This window comes from Nerophis ophidion, linkage group LG17, assembly GCF_033978795.1.
Source record: "Nerophis ophidion isolate RoL-2023_Sa linkage group LG17, RoL_Noph_v1.0, whole genome shotgun sequence".
Lineage (NCBI taxonomy): Eukaryota > Metazoa > Chordata > Actinopteri > Syngnathiformes > Syngnathidae > Nerophis > Nerophis ophidion.
In genome coordinates this window covers 9192982-9198119 of record NC_084627.1, presented here as the reverse complement: position 1 = coordinate 9198119, position 5138 = coordinate 9192982, and the positions used below count along the sequence as shown (strand labels likewise).

At 43.0% G+C, this 5138-nt stretch overlaps 1 protein-coding gene across 2 annotated transcripts in view; it reads right to left on the bottom strand.

Annotated features, from left to right (window-relative positions):
• Nucleotides 1-408: 408 nt before the first annotated feature.
• The window catches only part of polm (polymerase (DNA directed), mu), a 26843-nt gene continuing 22113 nt past the window's right edge, over nucleotides 409-5138 (bottom strand). For both annotated transcript variants that reach the window (XR_009802362.1, XM_061876075.1), the window contains exon 12: nucleotides 409-679. The gene's annotated coding sequence lies outside the window, so the exon portion shown is untranslated. The remainder of the gene's footprint in view (nucleotides 680-5138) is intronic.

The window sequence follows — 5138 nt, the reverse complement described above, 5'->3', positions numbered from 1 at the left end:
AGATGAGGTGGTTCGGGCATCTGGTCAGGATGCCACCCGAACGCCTCCCTAGGGAGGTGTTTAGGGCACGTCCAACCGGTAGGAGGCCACGGGGAAGACCTAGGAAACGTTGGGAAGACTATGTCTCCCGGCTGGCCTGGGAACGCCTCGGGATCCCCCGGGAAGAGCTAGACGAAGTGGCTGGGGAGAGGGAAGTCTGGGCTTCCCTGCTTAGGCTGCTGCCCCCGCGATCCGACCTCGGATAAGCGGAAGATGATGGATGGATGGATGGATGGATGAACCAATAAACTGGCATTGACTAAATGTTGCACTGCAAAAACTAAAATCTAAGTAAGATTAAAAATCTCAAAATAAGGGTGATATTTGCTTATTTTCTGTCTGAGAAGATCATTCTTCTCACTAAGCAGATTTTATGTTAGTGTTTTATTTGTTTTAAGGGTTTTGGTCCTAAATGATCTCAGTCAGATATTACAGCTCATTACTTGCTTGAAACTATTTTTGTCCAAATGTCCAAAACACACCCAGCAATGGTGCACAGTACGGCAGGGAAGAAGAGGAGAAACGGTGGCCAAATGGTCAAAAGTCTTAATTTTGTCCAAAATACCTGCCCGGGTTCCAGTCCCACAAGTCCCGCCACTGGCCGCACAAGTCCCGGGTTGCAAGAAATGTCCAAAAAGTCCTACGGGAAGTGGGGGAGAAAAGTGAGAAAAGTTGGCAAAAGTCCCTAAAAATGTTCCAAATACCTTCCCAGGTTCGAGTCCCACAAGTCCCGCCGCCGGCCGCGCAAGTCCCGGGATGCCCGAAATGTCGATAACACACCCAGGCGCGTCCCACGGGGAGGAGGGATAAAAGTTGGAAAAGTCGGCAAAAGTCCCAAAAATGTCCAAAATACCTACCCAGGTTTGAATCCCACAAGTAGGATTTTTGAACATTTTACCAAATTTTCTCACTTTTCTCCCCGTGGGACTTTCCTGGGCGCGTTTTGTACACTATGGGCATCCCTGCCGGCGGCGGGACTTGTGGGACTCGAACCTGGGTAGGTATTTTGGACATTTTTGGGACTTTTGCCGACTTTTCCTACTTTTATCCCCCCTCCCCGTCGGACTTTATTGGGTGCATTTTGGACATTTTTTGCCGGCAGCAGGACTTGTGGGACTGGAACCCGGGGAGGTATTTTTATGAACATTAATACAAAAGTTCACAATAATATCTGATTGAATGCTAAAAGTGTTATGAAAGACCACCTTAAAAAACATAATGGAATTTTTAATTTTCTATGAAGGATAAAACACTGAATATTGACAAAATATGAATGTCCCACCCCCTTTCGGTCGACACATTTTACAATCAAGTTAAACGCAACAAAAATGCAACAAACAGTGAAATATGAATGCAAAATAAACTCACCTACAATCCAATATATCTGATATATAACTAAGCTTTTGAACTTTGTTGAGAAAATCTCCCTCTGCGTCTGTGGAAACACTCCCCGCCCATACTACTCGATGCCTCGTCTGAGCTGCTGTGACTTACGTTACCATAGTAACTAATTAGATGACCATAGTAGCTAGTAGGGCTGTGAATCTTTGGGTGTCCCACGATTCGATTCAATATCGATTCTTGGGGTCACGATTCGATAATATATCGATTTTTTTCGATTCGATTTGATTCTCGATTCAAAAACGATATTTTTCCGATTCTAAAGGATTCTGTATTCATTCAATACATAGGATTTCGGCAGGATCTACCCCAGTCTGCTGACATGCTAGCAGAGTAAGCTTTTATAATTGTAAAGGACAGTGTTTTATCAACTGATTGCAATAATGTAAATTTGTTTTAACTATTAAACGAACCAAAAATATGACTTATTTTATCTTTGTGAAAACATTGGACACAGTGTGTTGTCAAGCTTATGAGATGCGATGCAAGTGTAAGCCACTGTGACACTATTTGGACGGCATAGCTCGGTTGGTAGAGCGGCCGTGCCAGCAACTTGAGGGTTGCAGGTTCGATTCCCGCTTCCGCCATCCTAGTCACTGCCGTTGTGTCCTTGGGCAAGACACTTTACCCACCTGCTCCCAGTGCCACCCACACTGGTTTAAATGTAACTTAGATATTGGGTTTCACTATGTAAAGCGCTTTGAGTCACTAGAGAAAAGCGCTATATAAATATAATTCACTTCACTTCACTATTGTTCTTTTTTATTATTTTTATAAATGTCTAATGATAATGTCAATGAGGGATTTGTGAGTGAGCGATGAGGTGGCGACTTGTCCAGGGTGTACCCCGCCTTCCGCCCGATTGTAGCTGAGATAGGCGCCAGCGCCCCCCGTGACACCAAAAGGGAATAAGCGGTAGAAAAATGGATGGATGGATGGATTTTTAAACACTGCTACGCTGAAATTATAATTAATATTGATACTGTTATAAATAAATAAATAAATGGGTTGTACTTATATAGCGCTTTTCTACCTTCAAGGTACTCAAAGCGCTTTGACATTACTTCCACATTTACCCATTCACACACACATTCACACAGTGATGGAGGGAGCTGCCATGCAAGGCGCCAACCAGCACCCATCAGGAGCAAGGGTGAAGTGTCTTGCTCAGGACACAACGGACGTGACGAGGATGGTTCTAGGTGGGATTTGAACCAGTGCGCCACGCTGTTGTTGATAATATTCATTTTTGTTTCACTACTTTTGGTTTGTTCTGTGTGGTGTTTGTGTCTCCTCTCAATTGCTCTGTTTATTGCAGTTCTGAGTGTTGCTGGCTCAGGTTTGGTTTTGGAATTGGATTGCATTGTTATGGTATTGCTGTGTAGTGGTTTGCTGGATTGCTTAAAAATTAATACAAAAATAAAATTAAAATTAAAAATGGATTTTTTTAAAAATGAGACTCGATTCTGAATTGAACAACGTATTTGAATCGATTTTTTCCCCACAGCCCTAGTAACTGGTATATCATCCACAAGCACAGATTCCAAACATTGAAATACTTTGTATAGTTGAAGACTTTTGGTCATTAGAAAACATGATTGCACATCATAATGGCAGCTACACTTTCCATCTTAAAGATTAAAAAAAAATATTAGGGAATGTCCGGCGGGCCAGATTGAAAAGCTCAACGGGCCTCAATTAGCCCAGGTCTGATTTAAAGTCATATCCAACAATTACGACAACGACTTTTTACTGTCAATTAAGTTTCGTTTTTCAATTATTTCTGCTGGTGGTGTGCCTTCGCATTTTTTCAAGGCAAAAAACGTGCCTTGGTTGAAAAACACTGCTTTACATCAACTATATGATATGCCTGAGTAGCTGGACAGGACAAAAAAAAAAAAAAAAAGTATGGACGAATGGGGTCATCCCTTCAGCTACGTTGAATACTCCCCAACAACCATTTTAGGAGCATAATTCAACAAAATCCTTTCGGGCTTTTTAAAGTCCGAGTGGTCAAACTGGAGGCACGAGACGACATGGAGGAACACCTGGGGGGCTTTTAAATAATTATCTTACTTTATCTTTCATCTGTTTGCGTGCACGCGCCGGTGCTGTGACAAGGGTCACTTGCAGGCTGCTGTCCTTCAGGGACGCACAACCCCCCCCCCCCCCCCCCCCCCCCCGCCCACCGAGGCCCTCTTTGATTGGCTCCATTCAGACTCTTTCATGTCTCAATGGGCCTGTTTGCTACTCTGTTATGGACACAAACACACCTCGCACCACACACACACACACACACACACACACACACACACACACACACACACACACACTGTGTGTTCTTGTATTTCCACCCTTCTTGAGACACCAAGAAGGAAAAGTAGCTTCCATATGAGGTGTGAACAAGTGACGACATAAATCAGGGGCGCTCACACTTTTTCTGCAGGCGAGCTACTTTTCAATTGACCAAGTCGAGGAGATCTACCTTATAATTTATATTTATTTATTTATGAAAGAGACATTTTTGTTCACAAGTTAATGGTGTTTAATGATAATACAAGCATGTTTAACACACATAGATTCCTTTCTTTCATGAAGACAAGAATATAAGTTGGTGTATTACCTGATTCTGATGACTTGCATTGATTGGAATCAGACAGTGGTGCTGATAACGTCCGCATTTTCAAATGGAGGAGAAAAAAAGTCCTCCTTTCTGTCCAATACCACATGAAAGTGGTTGGATTTGGCATCTCATTTGTCCAACTTGCATACTCGTTTTTAAACACTTTGTTATGAGAGTAGCATATGTGTGTGGCCCTTTAATATCTGGCAGCAGGTGAGTGACATCAGTGAGTGTGCGGGTGGGCAAGCAAGTGAGAAAGCGGTCGCTGAGGGCGGGTGAGAAAAACATTGGCATCAAACTCCGTAGCTTGCTAGCTTTCTGAGACTTATTTTGTTAGCACAGGCAGGATGCAACAGGTCTTTTATGGTGAAGACAGGAACTGTGCAGTCGGCCTTTAGAGTTTTGACAGTAGGTACGGAGTCTCTAGAAATAAAATGTGTTTCTCTGCGTCCGCCCTGTTAGTGATTTTTTTCTTAAATATGAGCTCGCAGCAGCCAGCGTCATCTCACAAGATCCTCGGCTGCCGAGAATGTCAAACAACTGACGAAAGTGAAGTCTTGGTATGATTGATGATTGCTCATTTTTATGTCTATTTTTTAATGCCTGGCTTGAGATCGACTGACACACCCTCCGAGATCGACCAGTCGATCGCAATCGACGTAATGCCCACCCCTGACATAAATCATGCTCCCAATAACATTGCATCTAATAAAGAATGTCTCATTTGCACCCCCTGCTGGTGAAAATGAGGGTGGTCCCAAAAATGAGTTTTTTTTCTAATTGACTGTTTGTCGCTTTTAAAAGTGCTCCCCCCTCTGGGCAATATATGAAATAACAAGTGTGTGTAGTAAATTGAAATACGCCCCCTTTGGCCAAAATTTATGAAAAAAAAAATGTATAGACAGACATACTGTTATAACGAAGTAAATAATCCATCCATCCATTTTCTACCGCGTATTCCCTTTTGGGGTCGCTGGTGCCTATCTCAGCTACAATCGGGCGGAAGGCGGGGTACACACTGGACAAGTCGCCACCTCATCGCAGCGAAGTAAATAATGAAGATTTAAAACCAATC